Source organism: Lactuca sativa, chromosome 7 (assembly GCF_002870075.4).
Source record: "Lactuca sativa cultivar Salinas chromosome 7, Lsat_Salinas_v11, whole genome shotgun sequence".
Taxonomy (NCBI): Eukaryota; Viridiplantae; Streptophyta; class Magnoliopsida; order Asterales; family Asteraceae; genus Lactuca; species Lactuca sativa.
Genome location: NC_056629.2, coordinates 64,229,587 through 64,248,525, shown reverse-complemented (window position 1 = coordinate 64,248,525; position 18,939 = coordinate 64,229,587). Strand labels below are relative to the sequence as shown.

Genomic DNA, 18,939 nt, shown 5'->3' with positions numbered 1-18,939 from the left:
CGGAGCTCGTATGCGAGAGATATGAATTTCTTAAGTTCGAGACACGAATATCGAAGCTGTCTGCAGACAGCTCACGACGTGAGCCAGAAGTTCACGACGTGAGTCTGTGACTGACAGGTTCCAGAGATGACAGCAGGTGTATCGTCATTGGAAGAGGATAAGCGTCGACCTCACGATGTGAGCAACTCAATTCTCACGTCGTGATACCCCAAGAGTTGGCCTATAAATAGATCTCAAGGGTTTTCCAAGTTTAGTTGCTCACTTCTTCCCTTTCTCGTGTTTATGCTCTGCGATTAACCCCTCGAAGCCATCCCGAAGCCCTGAAGGAAGTTTTATGCTCCCGAGATTCCTGAGGATCCCGAGAAATTAGCTTTATCCAATCGAAGTTCTGCTCGACTTTTGTCTCACCTTCTTCAAACTACCAGGTGAGTTCATACCCCCATTTCTACGCTTTTAACTGATTGTAAATGCTTTTGAACACTTTACCGGGGGGGGGGGGGGGATACAAATAACACACGGTCAATCCCGTGTGAAAACATTAATTTTTTGTTATACATTTCATGTCGTTTTTATAACTATCATATGGATCATGTTAACATGCAAACATCTTACACCACTTTACCCTCTCGGGATGAAACATAATTTTAAATAGTATAAGTTTTCCTTATATGTTTGCATCATATCAAGGGTAACCCTTTTTACTATAACATTCGTAAACATGCAAGAACATACAAATCATTATCATGCCTTCGTTGATATCGTTTAAAAGGATAATCATTTCAGAAACAAGTGCATTCATTTTAATACGGGACTTAATTGAGAATTCGTGAGTCATTCATCTTCAATATACCTTTTAAGGTACCGCTAGAAGTCCTGTTTATAACCATAATCTCCCATCTGGAGAACGTGACAAGTGTGTATAGATCTATATGGGACTAATGACCCCGCGCCCTGACTGTTAGCTACCGTCCCCGGGGTGACAAGTTTCATCTCATTTCGACGCCTGAAGAACGTTGCTACAGGCAAATTATGATAGTACGATTATAAAAAAATCACTGGATAGACAATTATTATGGTATTATGTTTTCACGGGAAGAGTAACAGATACAGTTCTTTTCACATTCAAATACAAATCTTCTTATAATTTTGTTTTATAATAAGACTATACATCATTCTTTTGAGCATGTCATAGTTGCTTACAGATTACGGTCTTGGACATTTGAGACTGCATTTCACATTTAGGAAAATATAGGATTTCCCTGGTTCAAATACATACAGTTTATACAACGATCTTTCATACTCATTTCATACATCTAATAGAAAATAAGGGATTTTCTGGAAAACATACACGAACTTTCGAATGGCATACATTTTCTCAAAACACTACTTATGAACTCACCAAGTTTATTATTGACATTTTTCTTTGAAATAACTTGTATTCTCAGGAAAACGCTAACCCAGGTAGCAACTACTTTTGAAGACTAACGCGCTGGCGTTAGTAACATGTTTTGGATCACCATATTGTAATTGATATTCAAACATGTAACACAAATGATCATGTAAACTTTTCAAATGTATTATATTATGGTGGTGTGTACTTTCTTTACTATTCAATTGTTATGATACTTAATATGACGTCCTCCACCCCCGAATGTTTCCCCCGTTCAGGTTTGGGGTGTGACAAACATCTAGTCCTTGTACTTAATTAATTTCTAATTATATCCAAATTTAGCTTCTATTAATTTATCATAAGATGAGAAATTAATAAACTAATTTCTCCTAATTTTCCTTTTGTCAGTTACTTGCTTAACTGGGTCTTAACTATAACCCAAAATAACCCTGTTATTATTAGAAATATTACCAATAATTATGACCTTGGAATCATATATACTTTTATTCAATTTTTATTATTAGATTTATAGTCGGTTCAAACATAACATATTTTTTTGGGTAAATGAAAAATCCAATCACAAATTCTAAACCCTATAAATAAGAGTTGTTGCCTCATTTGCCACTCACAATTATTCAGAACACTCTCTTTCTCTCTGTACTCTCTCTGAAATTCGAAAAATCAACCAGAAATGCAACAAAATCTTCATTTTTTTTTCAGAATTAAACGTGAAAGGTATCGAACTCTTCCATTTTACTTCCTCCACACTCCTACACTACTAGAAACGTGATGGTTTTGGCTAATTTTTCTTAAAATTTTCGAGTTCATCTTTAAAACTTTTGAAAAGTTTTGAACTTCTTTTTTAGATCTACAGTTCGTTAGAGCAGATCGGGACGTGATACTTGGATCGTTTGTTCTACTCACCATGTTTTGCGTTCTGGTACTTTTCATGTAGGCACCTTCTGGACCTTAATTACTAGTCTGAACTCCTACATAACATTCAAGTTTTGGTAAGTTTCCCTTTAAGTCCCTAATGTAAAATTTCTTTCAATTTGGTCCCTTGGTTAGTACGCGGGGCGTAGTCATTTAGTATGCTTAGCGTACTAGCCATAGTTATGGCCGCGGAGCTTGACCACGTACGTTGGGCGTACGTAGAGTACACATGGCGTGCGTGTGTCTGAGACAAACCCTAGTTTTTAGGGTTTGCACCCTATTTAAGGACCTTAAGTCCCCCAAGTCCCTTACCTTTTCAGCCTCCATTTCCCTAGAAGTGCAAATCTCGAACCCTAAGCAACCTTAGTGCATTGTGAGCTTCCTTGATAGTTTTTGTTGATTCTTTAGAGTTTTGAAGAAGAAGCGAGCTTGGGAAGAAGCAAGGATGTGGGAAGAGCTTGTAGATCCAGAAGTTTGGCACCATTTCTAACCCATTGAAGGTATAAATCTTGAACCTTGACCATTTCATGCTTAGATCTAGTTTTAGGGAGAAAATGTCATCGTTTGATCCTAAAGTTTGGATTCTTAGAGTTGAGCAACTTCAGACCATATGAGATGTCCTTTCGAGCTCTTAGAGGTGTTTTGAGTCATAAAAATCGGACCTTGATGGTTAAGCCTCAACCATGCAAGTGTTAGGAACCATCCAAGGGTGCTTATGGACTTAATTATTCTTTTGAGCCTCATTCTTACATGCAAAAGCATAAAGTTTGCTACTTTATGGCTTAGGACGTTCCTAGGAGTCTGGATCTAAGTTTTGGAAATTAGTTCTTAAGGAATTAAGTCATGGAAGTAAGAATGCGGTGGTAGACCAGTACGCCATGCATACTAAAGTGTATGCTACGCGTATTTTGTCAGCGCCTCGACCCCTGGTCAACACCAACATACGTTGGGCGTACAAGCCAAGTACGTCATGCGTACGTTATCTGTGGGCTTGGAAGATTTTGGGCTCATGTGGTGTTAGGATTTAGACTTGAGTAAGTTTGGCCTCGGGCCCACTTGGGTGTAGCAAGTCATTTTTGGACCTAAGGCCATGTTTGGGGTCCTTAGTCCATATTGGGCCTTAGAGTCCCTATGGTGGATTTGGATTCCTTTTTGGGTTTTTGTGGAATTGGTCCTTGGAAAGAAGGAGGCCCAATAAGGCAAAGGTGAAGGAGCATTTTTGCCTTAAGTCAAGGACTAGGGTTTTGGACTTTCGGTCCAGATTGTGACCTAATTTCTATTAAGGGTTTTGTGCTTGTACGATAGGGAGAGGAGTTCGTGAGTCATCCACTGAGTATGATGTGATACCCAAAGTCTGAGGTGAGTCTTCCTTCACAGTAGTCGTGTGTCGAAGGCACCAAGGCCGGCCCACTAGTTTGTGTTATAGCGTGATGATTGTCTTTGTGATAATTATCAGTTATGTTTATATATGCTTGATGACTTTATGATTACTATTATGATATTATATGGTAGGGGTAGGGTGAAATAGACTCGGTATCCGGTTGAAATAGACCGAAGGGGTAGGCCAGCACCCATATATGCTTGGTAGTACGCGATTGAGATAGACCGAAGGGGTAGGCCAGCACCCATATATGCTTGGCAGTATCCGGTTGAGATAGACCGAAGGGGTAGGCCAATACCCAGATATGGTTGGCAGTATGTTTATTTTAGTATGTGGTATGTTGGGGGAACTCACCAAGCTTTATGCTTACAATCTTCAATTTCTGTTTTAGGTACTTATAGTTCGAAGGGGAAGGGATCGGCCTAATCACACTGCATCACTTTATGTTTTTCCACACTTAGTGATTTTGGGATTTGTACTCTAATAGTATGACACAATGTGACTCTTTTAAATATTTTGGTATCAGTTTCTTATGAATTGAATGAATCTAAAAACAAAATTTTATCTGTATTTTTTGGGATGTTACAAGTTGGTATCAGAGCCTTGGTTTGAGGGATTCGAGCATACTATCGGGTGTGCATGGACTCAAATCGAGGGTTTGGTATTTAAAAAAAAACATTTAAATCTAAGGATTTTAATAAAATACAAGGGGTGTGATGGGTGCAATCAGTCGAGCTCAAGTAAGTTTTCCCAAAATACCCATACAAGTTATATGTTTTATGCTATGATATGAGAATCACAAGCTAGATTATAGGCTAAGCATCTGCTTAGGATTGCAAGATAAAATGCTAGGAGAGATGCCTTTATGTGCCTATATGTATGAGCTTTTAGATTACATGCTAGTATCAGATCAGTTACTTGTTAGGATGGCCTGTATAGGGTATGTTTTGAGTTGATTTGCTTGATGCTCGAATGTTGCATGATATGTGCTTTAGGGAGTTCTGTTGGTACTAACTAACTAACTAATGAATGAATACATCGGGTTACGTATTACTAGGATTGGATAATTTTAGAAGGATAGGTTTAAACCTACTGCGCAACTTTTGTTTTAGTTCAACCGTTGTAGGGTGGAACCTTTCATCACTACTAGAAAAACAACCTTTTACGATGCTCATTGTGCGTCGTAAAGGGCTCAGACGACGCGCAAATGCGCGTCAAGGAAGGCCCTGTCATAAAGAGAGACGACGCACATTTACGACACTCATTTACGACGCGCAACTACGACGCACGTTTTACGACACGCAATTTGTATCAAGGAAGGCCCTGTCATAAAGGAAGACGACATGCATTCGCGTGTCATAACCTTACGACGCGCATGTTAATGACAGGCAATGTGTATCATTAAAGCCCCTATCAAGAAAGGCCATGTCATAAATGAAGATGACACACATTTTTGCGTATCGTAAATTTAAATGCTTAAAAAAAATATTTATATATTTATTAATTTTTAAATTAAATTTGCATTTACTGTCTCATAATAGAAATAAAATACCATATAAAAAATACAATCCATTGCATAAAAATTAATGTCATACAATTCTATTTCTTACAATATATAAATTTGCATTCATCTAATCTACTATGTGTTTCATACTAACAATTGAAATGAAGAATGCAACACTTGCATTTACAGCATCTTATCTCTTTCAGCTTGAGCTTTCTTTTCCTCTTCTAACTCCAAAGCTATTCACTTTCATCAACCCTGTAAACACAACACAAAATCACTTGTCATTTTCATTCTACTTTTAAAATTAATTCTTATTAGGACATTCTACTTTTAAACCTACCTATCTAGCAAAATTTTCAAAGAATATAATTTATAATTTTTTATGGAAAGTACATTGCTATTTCTTGAATACAAGACGTTACAAATCAAGAAACTTACATGGACTACTGACCACCATGAACCTGCAAGACACGAGACATCAAATAAATCAAAATTAAATTTTGATTTTTTTCCTTTCAGTAATGATTAACATTTAACAAAAAAACAAAAGGTCAACCCACTCCCTTTGCCTCATTCTAGCTAACCCACTCCCTGGAAACAAGAAAAAAATAAAAAACTATCAACCAACATTTTACTTATATTTGAGAGGTTTTCATATTGATTTATTTATTTGTTAATAAATAGTTTACATACTACACCTATGGTATGGATTAAGTATTCAGGGGAGGATTTACTATCAAGTAAAATGTCGAGGGTAAATTGTTCACATTGGTTTGAGTCATCTGCAATCTCTTTGAATTTGAAAGTATGACTTCGTCTTGAAGCTGCATAAAATAAATATCAATGAATACAAGCTCATAAGTCATAATCACATCTATTATTGTGTGTACGTTAAACTAACACTGATTGCTAGAAGAATAAAGGTTTTGATTAAGAATGTAGTCATATCAAATACCTTCAAGCGCTCAGAAAGATCTTTGAAACCCTTAACAAGTTGGGGCCAAAGGCGTTCACGGTTGGAACTCTCCATATCTTCTAGCTTTCCCATTGCATTTGCCCACATTATATTGTACTCAGATCAACATTCACTACTAGAAAACATGAAATAGAGTACGATTGTTTTAGGATATAGAATACGGGAAAATGGTGGTATTCTAAAGGGGGTGTATTAGGTTTGATCACATAATAGAGTACAGTTCTTTAACCGTACTTTATCTCTCTCCATACCATATATAGTACCACATATAATACAGTTATTCAGAACCGTATTATATTCCATATATAATCTCCTCCCACATATAATACACCCATTTAGAACCGTATTATATGTATATATAATTAAACCAATGGAAGTACACATTGTTAACAGAGACATCCATTTCATTGATGAGGTAGATGAAAAATATATTCAAAAGCACGAATAAAATGAGTCAATTTGAAATGCTTTTTTCCTATTACAGTTTTCCTAACTCTATCATATCCTCTACCACCATCAGTCTCCACAAATCTACATAAATAAATAAAATAAAACCAGACTTACTTATATTGTTAAACAAAACAAGAAAAAAGTAGTCGATTACTGATTACCTGAAATATGATAGTTTGTACATAAGGGGGTTTAGCATGGTTGGAGTCGCCTGTGAACCAATTTGGTATTGACCTGATAAGAAATAACAATGAAATAGAAGTAATTTATTAGAATAGATAAACAAAAATGAAATAGAAGAAATAACAATGAAATAGAAGTAATTTATTTTCCATTTTTTAAAACTACAATGCCCTAATTAGAAACTATTTGAAAGTACAATGCTATAGCTAATTAAAAAAATGAAAGTACATTACTTGAAGTACTTAAACATACAAGATAATCAGGCTCCGTTATATGTGGGAAGATGCCTCCTCCTATACACACCCATTAATAGGAACTTTTTTATATCATCACTAGAGTATCCCACGACACCTGACAATGATGAAAACTTCAAATAATTAATTTCGTATTTTCAATTCTTTATTATTATTTAAAAATAAAAAATAAAACTAGACATCCAAATAGTTGAAAAATTCTCAAGCAGCTTTTTCGGGTGATGACATGGTAGTACCAACGGTAGCAATGTGTGTTGTTCCATGTTGTATTATCAACTATAACTGTCCTACTAGCCATTGTTGTTGTTTGGTAACATCAAGTGTGTGTGTGTGTGTGTGTGTGTGAATGAGTGCGTTAAGTCCTAGGTCCTAAGCATGGTTAAGACCTTATATAAATGCTGATTGAATACAATGAGTTACTTACTTTATCATTTACTTCAGTGTTATGGCTTAAGCATGCGTAAGCCTCTCTGAAATCATCAAAAACATGAAGCCCTTCAGGTGGATGAGAAGTGAGCACAATTTAAAGAGCTGAATATGCTTTTGTTGCATCCTACACACTATGAACCTAAACAAAGGGTAATATCGTCATTTACTTTGTCGTTCAGATGGTTCATTAGGTGCAAATAAGAAAAAGTCCTTGTACATACGACAGACACCATTCATCACTTAATGGAAAAGAAAGAAACAAACCCTAATCTGGTAAGCTATGCATGGGTGTTTCTTTTTTACTCGATTAAAAAAATCTACTTTAATGGAAGAAAGTATGGTTACCACATAGAAGGCACCCATCAACACAATTAAGAAAAGAGCAAAAATCGATGTGTCAACATGCAAGACTAAGGGCCACTTTTCAGTCTTCTTCTTAGAAGTCTCTTCCACAACCACCTCTTTTTTTGGTTTTCTTGGAAGGTCTTTTCTTCAACAAATCTTCTTTTTTTGTCACTATTTCCATGGAAACATTACTAGCAGATACTCCATCCCCAACCTTAGTGGTCAAAGTCAACAAAAAAGTCAATAAAATAATTTTGAGGACTAAAGATGTGCGTGTGTGTGTGATTGCAAATACTTACTTCATTTTGGGTATTTTCAAATAAACTAAAAACATAGAATTTATTTGATCCTGCGAAAACATCAAAGGCTTCAGAAAGAGCAATTTCGGATAATATGCATGCAGTTGGAGCAAGCACAAGCATTAGTTGTACCTGTCATATCTTTAGACAAAAAAGTTTAAGTTGACAGGAAATTAAGCATATGAAAAAAAGGTAAAAATGTAAAATGAGTAGAATCCTTACCATGGCACTACAAAAGTATACAAACATTACTATATAAAGGATCAGAAAGGAACTTGAATCAAATAGAGGTGAAAAGCATGCCTGCAACATCATGACCAATAACAAAGTCTAAAACTGAAATAGGTAAGAGTGATGGGTTTTAGCCATAAGAACTTTCCTATGTGCGCATGCAAAACCCTAACGCTCGGATCTAGGCTTTCTAATAAACATGCTTTGAATCCAAGTCTTCTAATGACTAATTAGGTTAAATAACAACATTGAAATAGATCTAGAATCATACCTTTGAGTTCCTTGTTGACCTTGTTGTCTTAGAGCTTCTAGAGTCACAAATGTCACTCCTCTAATGGCTTACAAACACCAATAGCAAGAAGAATGATTTAAGAGAGAGGAGAGGGGAGGAATTCGACCAGAGGTTCCTTACTTTAGGTCAGGTGTCGAATTCCCCATGCCATAGGGTCTATTTATACTTGTAGACTCCTTAAGGGTTACAACCTAAACCCTAATTGGATAATCTTCTCTTAAGGCTATCCAAATCCATTCCATAGATAAGCCTTTGGACGATTTTGGCTATCCTAACACTCTTAGAATTCGTCCAAAGCATATCCCAATGGATTTACAGTCTAAAGCTTAACTATCAAACAATTGACAGTTTATACCCCTTTATTTAATTAATCTCTTTAAGTCACCAAATTAATTCTAATTAATTCTATGACTTATATTAATTAAATAACAAATATATTATCCATTATATTATTCTCATAATATACTAATAATATTTACTCTCTCTTATTAAATCATCCTATCAAGTTGCTATGGTGAAGGCAACCCAAAAGGACCATGCACAACCGGATCAAATACTTGTCTAATATAGTTGCAGCCTTAGACACTATTCCAACAGTCTCCCACTTGGATAAGTCTAGTAACTATATTCACAAGTACAATTCGGTTTGCAATCGTAGCTCTCAAAGACGCTGTCAACTCTGATCTAATCAATCTTGTCCTTTAGATAAGGGAACGTACAGTCCTCTGTTAGATATCATGCTGACAATCCTATGGAATGGTTAGTCAAGCATTTAGGTTTCTCGATCTCTGATTTATTCGACATAGAACTTAATCGAACACATCAATTCAATTCTGACCGGGCCCGGCACATAAGTCAAATCAAATCATCGAGCGGCCGAGATATCGCTTTTACCCTCTTAGATAAAAGTTTACAGATAAACTTCGACTTATATGCATTTACTTACTCATTAACCAACTATACACAACAATACGTTTTATAACACCAAGTTACTGATGCGTTTTCGTATTATCAATGTACAATCAATTAACAAATAATAAACCATATATCTAGGTTTTAAGACTATATGATATTATCATCTTGCGATCACCTTTTATATCGTATTCCATAAGGTGATTCCAGCAAGTGCGGGTTTATTCCAATGCTCAAAACTAGTTCATAAGCACTCATGAACGTTGCAGCAATCTTTTGCTATGTCTAACACCATTTAGACATTCTACACACCAATTCATGACAATCTTCATTCATATCTACTCCCAACATATGAACGATTGTGGACCATTTGAACAATTCGATTATTCCTAATAAACTCAATTATTCTGGAAGTCAAAACATGCAAAGTGAAACAATAGCTAAACAATTAACATAAGATAGTAACATTACTCATAAATAAAACTCCTTTATTTAATCATCAAATGTCAATTACATTTATCTATTACATGTTTCTAATACTATCTAATCTATGCTAATATCATCCTTCAGCCTAATACTCCTAGCATGCTGCAAGTGCTTAACCCTACTCTGTCCCTTCGTAAGCAGATCTGCTGGGTTATCTTCTGATGATATCCTCTTCACTACAAGTTGTCCTTCTTCTACACGATGTCTAATGAAGTGATATTTTCTGTCGATATGTCTTGATCTACCATGATCCTTCGGTTCCTTGGTCAAGGCAACCGCACCTTCGTTATCACAGAAAATCTCCGTTGGCTCCTTTATGGCAGGTACAACTCCAAGATCACCGATGAAGTTCTTTATCCATATTGCCTCCTTTGACGCTTCGCTCCCTGCAATGTACTCTGATTCGCACGTTGAATCAGCTACGGTCTCCTGCTTGGAACTCTTCCATGTCACTGCTCCTCCATTTAGGGTAAAGACCCAGCCCGACTGCGAACGGTAGTTGTCCCTGTCGGTTTGAAAGCTGGCGTCACTATACCCTCGCACCTTCAAGTCATCACTCCCTCCGAGGACCAAGAACCATTCCTTCGTCCTCCGAATGTACTTAAGGATGTTTTTCACTGCTATCCAATGTGCTTTGCCGGGATTCCCTTGATATCTGCTAACCATGCTCAAAGCGAAGGCTACATCAGGGCGAGTACAAGTCATAGCGTACATGATTGAGCCAACTGCGGAAGCGTATGGTACTCGGCTCATTTCCACTATCTCAGCTTCGGTACTCGGACTTTGAGTATTACTCAATTTGGCATTACTTTGTATCGGTAGTTCTCCCTTCTTTGAGTTTTCCATACTAAAACGTTTTAGTACTTTCTCTAAGTAAGTATTCTGACTAAGTCCAATTAGTCTCTTACTTCTTTCTCTTACTATCCTTATTCCCAAAATGTAAGAAGCCTCTCCGAGGTCCTTCATAGCGAAGCACTTCCCGAGCCAGGACTTAACCTCCTGCAGAGTCGGGATGTCGTTTCCTATGAGTAATATGTCATCGACATATAGAACGAGGAAGCTTACTATACTCCCACTGGCTTTGACATATACACAAGATTCGTCTTCGCTTCGTACAAATCCAAACTCTTTGAATTTCTCATCGAAGCAAAGATTCCATCTGCGAGACGCTTGCTTAAGTCTATAAATGGACTTCTCAAGCTTACACACTCTATTCGGATGTTTCAGATCCACAAACCCCTCGGGCTGAGCCATGTAAACATCCTCAGCCAACTTCCGTTAAGGAAAGCGGTCTTGACATCCATTTGCCAAATCTCATAATCATGAAATGCGGCAACAGCTAGCATCACTCTAATAGATTTAATCTTCGCAACTGGTGAGAAGGTCTCATCATAGTCAACTCCAGGAGTTTAAGTAAAGCCCTTCGCAACCAATCGCGCTTTATATGTGTGCACGTTTCCATCCACGTCGGTCTTCTTCTTGAAGATCCATTTGCACCCAACGGTCTTACGTCCGGGCACATAATCAACCAAATTCCAAACTTGGTTGTCATACATGGATTGGATCTCGCTATCCATTGCCTCTTTCCATTTCGCAGACTCCGGGCCTGCCATGGCTTCCTTATAGCTATTAGGTTCATCAAGATTTATTAGTGTACTATCACTAATATAACTGGGGATGAACTTTAACTCTATCGGAACGTCTAAGAGGTAAGGATTCGTCAATCGGTTCAACCGGAGTTTCCTCCTCGGGTTGAGTGCCAACGGTAGAGGTTCCTTCATCTATCGACTCTTGAATCTCTTCAAGTTCGATTTGCCTCCCACTGTCTCCTTGGCTTATGAGTTCTCGCTCCTGGAAAACTCCTCTTCTCGCAACGAAGACAACATTGTCCTTCGGTCTATAGAAGAGATATCCAAAGGATGTCTGCGGGTAGCCGATGAAAATACATCGCTCACTTCGAGGTTCAAGCTTGTCGTGAGTATCTCGTCTTACGAAAGCCTTGCAACCCCAAACCTTGATATGTGCCAACGAGGGAGCTTTCCCTGTCCACATCTCGTGAGGTGTTTTGGCAACCTTCTTAGTAGGGACTCGGTTAAGGATATGGGCGGCAATCTCTAAGGCATTCCCCCAAAAAGAGATTGGTAGTGAAGCACGATTCATCATAGAGCGAACCATATCCAATAAGGTTCGATTACGCCTTTCTGCCACACCATTCAACTGCGGTGTCCTAGGAGGCGTCAATTGCGAAACTATTCCACACTCCTTGAGATAATCGTGGAATTCAAGACTTAGGTACTCTCCTCCTCGATCGGATCGAAGCATCTTGATTTTCCTGCCCAATTGATTCTCCACTTCATTCTTGAACTCTTTGAACTTTTCAAAGGTATCTGACTTTTGCTTGATTAAGTAGATATACCCATATCTACTATAGTCATCGGTAAAAGTCACATAGAAGCGGTTCCCATCCTTCGTGGTTGATCTAAATGGTCCACATACATCGGTATGTATTAGGTCCAATAGACCCTCGCCCCTTTCACATGTACTCGTGAAGGGTGACTTAGTCATCTTTCCAAGCAAACAAGATTCACATGTGTCATCTTCCCTAAGGTCGAATGACTCCAACACTCCATCCTTTTAGAGTTGGGCTATGCGTTTCTTGTTGACATGTCCAAGACGACAATGCCACAAGGATGCTTTATCCATACTAGTGGAAGAATCAATATTCAAAACATCATTTCCTAAGTTATCAACAATCATAACGGTTTCATATATTCCATTACATGGTATAGCTTCAAAGTAAAAGACACCATTTAGATAAGCCAAAATAGAACCATTCTCATTATTAAAAGAAAATCTAAATCCTTGTCTATATAAACCATGAAATGAAATGATGTTTCTAGCCATTTCTGGCGAATAGCAACAATTGTTCAAATCTAAAACCAAACTATTCCTAAGCACTAAAGAATACACTCCAATCTTGGTCACAGGCGACGATCTTCTGTTCCCCATGATTAGATTGATCCTTCCTTGCTCCACATCCCTACTTCTTCTTAGTCCCTGCACATTAGAACAAATGTGATAACCACAACTGGTATCAAGAACCCAAGAAATAGCATGATTAGAATCATTAGATTTGATTGTGTATATACCTGCGAAAGATGGCTTGATCTTTCCTTCTTTGATTGCTTGCAGGTAATCCGGGCAGCTTCTCTTCCAATGTCCTATCTTGTGGCAGTGGTGGCACTCTGCCTCCTTTGGGTTAGAGCAGGGCTTAGCGGGATCAACTTTGGTCCCACTAGAAGAGGCACCATCTTGGGCTTTCACCTTGCGATAGTTCTTCGATGAAGCTTTCCTCTTCTTTCCCTTTCCTTGACCAATAGCCAAGACAGGAGCAGCGGACGGATTGGGAGTTGGTGCAACAGACTTGTCCTTGAAGTTGCTCTCAGCGACCCTCAAGAGACCTTGGAGTTTGCTTAGGGTGACCTCTTCTTTGTTCATGTGGTAGGTCATCCTAAATTGGTTGTACATCGGAGGCAAAGAGTGAAGCACCATGTCGATCGCCAAGTCCTCACCGAAGTCAACATTTAACTTGCGAAGGCGGTCGACATACCTTTGCATCTTTTTCAGGTGCATGGTAAGAGATTCTCCATGACTCATCTTCGCGGAAATCATGTTGGTGAAAATCTCATAATGCTCTTGTCTCGCGTTTTGATGGTATCTCTCCAATAAGTCTTGGTGCATCTCGTACGGGTACATGTCCTCGTAGGACTTTTGGAATTCGGAGTTCATGGTGGCGATCATGATGCAATGTACCTTCGTTGCATCTCGCTCATGAGTTTCAAAGGCGGTGATTTCGGCGGGAGTAGCAACTTCGGGGTTGATTTTCTCGAGTTTCTCATCGAGGACATACTCCTTGTCCTCATAGCGAGCAATGGTGCGAATGTATCTTATCCATTCGCTAAAGTTCGTTCCATCGAAGGTGACCTTTTGGCAAAGGCTCATCAACGTGAAAGAACTAGCAGCAGCGTTGTTTGCGTTCGACATCTATAATTAGAAAAGGACAAAGATAGATTAGAATAAGAATCCCTAATTATCACCCAATAAGAAAAATTAGGGCTAGGATCCAACAATAACATTTACATACTAGAAAAGGGATGCCGTAATCTAACATGCAAATAAATTGAAGGTAAGTGAATGACGATTCACTAATTCTCCATCACAAAACTTAAACTATTAGTCCTAAGTGTTTTTGAGAATTCCTACGTTCGGATGAGATTCATTGAAACTATTCAATGGCATGTTTAAATCTCGATATGCCCCTCTTGTTTGTGACTGGGATGCCGAGGATCACAAAGCGGGTGTGAATTACCATGCAAATTCACATGGTGCCTTCATTGTAACGATCACATATTCGATGTGCCGGTAAACCACACATGCTCCATCGAACTATGATAAACAATGAATCACCCTTTTCCACCTTCGCTTAGAACCAATTAGTGTGCCGGTAAACCACACACGCTCCACTAACATCTTAGCAAGGTGCAAAGTGTAATTTCATGGGATTGCATCAATTCATTTTTCCTAAAGTAACTAGGATTGGGAAATTTTAAAAATATGTGTAGTTACTTTATATTTCTTATTATACTTTTAATGAGGGGATGAGGTTGCCCTATCCTACCCGTTCGGCTAACGACCCTCCACCAATCAAGCAAGCGGTGGGTGTGAGTGTACACCCATTAAGCGCCATTTTATAGGCCGCAACCTTATACCCACCTTATAGATCGGCTTCGTGAATGAGGCCTACTAACGGTAAGACTAGCATTTAGTTATACATATATATTATACTAGTAATATCATATTAGTATAGGGTTGTATTTTAAACCTTTTAAAATCTAGGGTTTTGAAATTTAAGTTGTCTAAATTAAAACTTTTAATCATAAATATAAATTTCAAAACTTGAGGGCAAGTTTTAAACAATTAAAACATGGAGGATCAAATAACAAATAATTCCAATTAACAATTAATATCCTAATTATCTATATTTGATTCATTCAAGATTTCTTTTAAGATAATTACCAAAATAATCAAAATAATTAATTAATTATCATATAAGGAAATTAAATATTTTATTATATGATAAATATCTTTAATTAGATTAAGATTGCAGTTATATTTATTAGAAAAACGAATTAACATTAATCTAATTAGTTTATGGAAAGTTTAGATAAGATAATTACAAAGAAATCTCGAATCTGGCCATTCCTGACGCCTGGACTCGCCAAGTGCACAAGGGGACTCGCCGAGTCAGGCCTACTCGCCGAGTCCACCTTGGGACTCGCCGAGTCAGTGACTCAGAAACCTAAAAATCGAATTTTGCAAGTTTGTTTCAGTTAATCAAGCAACAATTTAAAGAAAACCAAGCTAGGCTCTGATACCACTGATGGGTTTTAGCCATAAGAACTTTCCTATGTGCGCATGCAAAACCCTAATGCTCGGATCTAGGCTTTCTAATAAACATGCTTTGAATCCAAGTCTTCTAATGACTAATTAGGTTAAATAACAACATTGAAATAGATCTAGAATCATACCTTTGAGTTCCTTGTTGACCTTGTTGTCTTGGAGCTTCTAGAGTCACAAATGTCACTCCTCTAATGGCTTACAAACATTAATAGCAAGAAGAATGATTTAAGAGAGAGGAGAGGGGAGGAATTCGACCAGAGGTTCCTTACTTTAGGTCAGGTGTCGAATTCCCCATGCCATAGGGTCTATTTATACTTGTAGACTCCTTAAGGGTTACAACCTAAACCCTAATTGGATAATCTTCTCTTAAGGCTATCCAAATCCATTCCATAGATAAGCCTTTGGACGATTTTGGCTATCCTAACACTCTTAGAATTCGTCCAAAGCATATCCCAATGGATTTACAGTCTAAAGCTTAACTATCAAACAATTGACAGTTTATACCCCTTTATTTAATTAATCTCTTTAAGTCACCAAATTAATTCTAATTAATTCTATGACTTATATTAATTAAATAACAAATATATTATCCATTATATTATTCTCATAATATATTAATAATATTTACTCTCTCTTATTAAATCATCCTATCAAGTTGCTATGGTGAAGGCAACCCAAAAGGACCATGCACAACCGGATCAAATACTTGTCTAATATAGTTGCAGCCTTAGACACTATTCCAACAAAGAGGAACAAAAGAGACTCAGGTTCTGTTTGGTTGGATGGAATAGAATGGAATAAGCAAGATAATGGAATGAGTTGGTGAAGGAATGGAAATAGTTTTCATTCAATTTTTTAATATTATCTGTAAATACGATATATAACTTTAACTCCATTTGCTACATTGTTAATTATAATTAATCAGATTTATATGAAATCTTAGAGTATAGGATGAAGGAATCACTTCATCACCTAAGTGCTTATTCAAGAACATACATGCCCATAAGTGTTCAGCACTCCCGTGTAACATTCTATCTCCCCAATGTTCCTTTACTTCAATCTGTTCCAAAATTAGGCAAAATCAATGTTATATAAATGAGCATTATGCTTATTAAGCAAGAAAATCAATATAAATTACTATATTAACTCTTTGAATCGGGTGAAATAGTATTCAATCATCTGTGTTGTGTATTTTCTTGGTACTTTGACACAACACCACCAAGAGCATAAGCTCCAGCACTTCCACGTAAAAAGGTTACATCCCTATCATTATCGATTTCAACAATATGTTAAATATGGATTTATATATCAAGATAATGAGATTGGAGTACTATAGAGGGTACCTAAAGCTTGCAGAAGCAGAGTCACAAGCTTCAATAATGCAAGCAGAGGTGTTCAGATCATTCTTGTTGCCAGTCACTAGAAAAATTTTCAAGAGTAAGAAAGCGGTCCCCGGAGTACCATCACAAAGAGTATAGTCGCCGTGTATTCTTCTTTCAATGGTCTGCCATGTGTTCACCACAACCTGTTAAACATTTCCACAAACACATTGTAGGTATGCACACAAATGCAGAAAACCAAGAAACACGCAGTTCCCCCAAAAGATTCAGTATCTATAACCATGTGTGTGTGAGAGTGTGTGTGTGAGAGAGAGATAGAGAGAGATGGTACCGTGTGCTTGAGATATGTGGCGGCTCTTCTGAATTTTCTACGGATCTGTAAGGAGGGTCAAGGGAAATCAAATTCAGGAATCAAGAACTTGGATTCCATAAATACGAAATCCTAATTGGAAATCAGGCATTCGTTTTTCAACGAGTATTAGACTTTCAGTCAATCACACGTTTGAGTAATAGATTTTTAGCAAATCCCAGGCTTTTAGCGGTTAAGCGAGTCTCAGTTTGGTTTCGGTGATAGGCTGCTGGCGACTGACATTTAGAATTCTCAATCTAAAATTAAAATCAGATGGAAGAAATCAGAAATCATAAAATCAGCTGGGAAGAAATCTGTGAAAAGAGTTGAATTCGTTTGAGATACCAATGTTAATTCTTAGAAACCTTAATCGAGAAGAAAACAAAGAGTTGGTTCCTTTTTTGGCGTTGAAATGTAGTAGGTAAATCTGATGAGAAGCGATTATTTGAGATATTGATGCTAACCTTCGCTTCCTTTTTTGATCCTTCTGCACTATACAGGGCAATATGGCCATTCTCGTCCTGTAAGCACAAAACCATTCGATTTTTATGAGAAGCGAAGGAATGGATAGGGAGCTAGGCCTGAATCCTTTCACCACTGGTCGATCACAACCAAAAACCCTTGCATGTACTGGGTTGAGAGAAAATGAGAGAAATGGAAGATTTGAATAAAATAAAACTCCAGCACGTCCTAGAGAGAAGGGAGGTGGTGATGCCTTAGGGTTTGTAGAGAGAAGGGAGATCTAGAGGAAAAAGTGAAGAAGCAGGCACTTCAAAATTTTAGAATTTTACAGGATTTCATTTTCCGCCTTTAAAAACGCGTGTTTGATAAAAAAAATATAAAGCGACATTTCTAGACGACATACATTTAAAACAAGTGCCCTCCGTGTTTGTATTTTTCTGTGCATTTGACATTAATTTTAAGGCACGCAAAAATACGTGTCCACTATCCTTCAGATTTTGGAAGGCTGACATTATTTTTAAGGTCACACAAAAATGGGTATTGTAAATCAGCGAGTGTCATTGTTTGCGCGTCATTAAAGGGTATTTTTCTTGTAGTGCATTCGATGAATTATCTGGTATCAGTAGTATGTAACTGTATTCATGTAGTAGTTAGGTAGTACCTGTAGAAGTTCCTTTTGTAGCTGATAGCAAAGAGGGGAGTCTTAGGGAGTCCCTATGAGATGTTTGGTGCATAGGACGCCTAATAGGATGAGAGTGTATTAGCTGGAAAGAGTGACTTGGAGGAGTCGGGTAGTACTTGAGGAGGGTATAAATAGGTGTGGAAGATAGTATTGAGCCCGTACTACTGAAAGTATAGGATTTATACCCGATGTTAGGAAGACCATAATGAATCTGGGAAACTCGAGAGTATGAACCTTCTCGTGTGTATGCTAATTTTTTATGTGGTTATCTTTCAGTATGGTGATGACACGTCATGGAGCGGGAGGTTCAGGATATGGATCTGGTTTGGGCACGGGCTCCGGACCAATTGATGAAGGTTTCTGAGAGTTCATTGCATCTGAGATTACGAGAGGCATCCTTGATGCGACCCCTGTGATGTTTGGGTCGATCAAGGAAGGTATCATGGAGTTGATGGAGGATCGTCTTCGGATCTTCGGGGTTGATCCGGTCGCTAGCCTGTCCGGGGCCCGCACACTCTCCTTCAAGGATTTCAGAGGATGTGGGGCACCATATTTCTTTGGGGTGAAGGACCCCATCG

General features: G+C 37.8%; 1 pseudogene; it reads right to left on the bottom strand.

Moving 5' to 3' along the window:
• Nucleotides 1-6,591: 6,591 nt before the first annotated feature.
• On the bottom strand, nucleotides 6,592-17,756 carry LOC128127263 (dolichyl-diphosphooligosaccharide--protein glycosyltransferase subunit STT3A-like; annotated as a pseudogene).
• Nucleotides 17,757-18,939: the final 1,183 nt, after the last annotated feature.